The following is a 1,387-nucleotide window of genomic DNA, read 5'->3' on the forward strand; positions in this document are numbered from 1 at the left end:
TGTATATCATCACCCTGCTTATTTAACTTCTATGCAGAGTACATCATGAGAAACGCTGGGCTGGAAGAAGCACAAGCTGGAATCAAGATTGCCGGGAGAAATATCAATAACCTCAGATATGGAGGTGACACCACCCTTATGGCAAAAAGTGAATAAGAACTAAAGAGCCTCTTGATGAAAGTGCAAGAGGAGAGTGAAAAAGTTGGCTTAAAGCTCAACATTCAGAAAACGAAGGTCATGGCATCCAATCCCATCACGTCTTGGCAAATAGGGAAACAACGGAAACAATGGAAACAGTGGCTGACTTTATTTTTGGGGGCTCCAAAATCACCGTAGATGGTGATTGCAGTCATGAAATTAAAAGATGCTTACTCCTTGGAAGGAAAGCTATGACCAACCTAGATAGCATATTCAAAAGCAGAATCATTGCCAACAAATATCCATCTAGTCAAGGCTATGGTTTTTCCAGTAGTCATGTATGATGTGAGAGTTGGACTATAAAGAAAGCTGAGCACCAAAGAATTAATGCTTTTGAACTGTGGTGTTGCAGAAGACTCTTGGGAATCCCTTGGACTGCAAAGTGATCCAACCAGTCCATCCTAAAGGAGTTCAGTCTTGGGTGTTCATTGGAAAGACTGATGTTGAAGCTGAAACTCCAGTACTTTGGCCCTCTGATGCAGAGCTGACTCATTGGAAAAGATTCTGATACTGGGAAGGATTGAGGGCAGGAGGAGAAGGGGACGACAGAGGATGAATGGCATCACCAACTCAATGGACATGAGTTTGGGTAGACTCCGGGAGTTGGTGATGGACAGGGAGGCCTGGCATGCTGTGGTTCATGGGGTCGCAAAGAGTTGGACACGACTGAACTGATCTCAAAATGCCCGTCGAGGTCCACTCTCATTTCATTAGAAAAATACCCCAAAAAAAGTCAGTGAAGAGTCTTGTTGTCCTCATCTGTAAGTTAAGAATAGAGCTATATAGATTCTTCATCTTTTCCAGCTCTGAAATAACTATAGATCTTTAAGATAGAAAGCTCTTGATTAATATTTGAGTGCCTAACATAAGCCAGGCACTGTTCTTGCCATGGGGATACAGCAGCAAATAAAAATAGATATATATCAACATTCTAGTGAGTAGACAGATGATAAGCAATGCCTCTTTGCAACCCCATGGACTGCAGCCCCTCAGGCTCCTCTGTCTATGGGATTTTCTAGGCAAGGATACTGGAGTAGGTTGCCATGCCCTCCTCCAGGGGCTCTTCACTACCCAGGGATCAAACCTTCACCTCCTGCATTGGCAAGCGAATTGTTTACTGCTGCAGCACCTAGGAAGCCTCTGTTGAATTAAACGGTAGTACGCACACAGCAGAAATGAGAAAGGGGAA

This window comes from Bos grunniens, chromosome 10 (assembly GCF_055505025.1).
Source record: "Bos grunniens cultivar Pamir isolate PY7600 chromosome 10, Bosgru_T2T1.0, whole genome shotgun sequence".
In the NCBI taxonomy this organism is placed as follows: domain Eukaryota; kingdom Metazoa; phylum Chordata; class Mammalia; order Artiodactyla; family Bovidae; genus Bos; species Bos grunniens.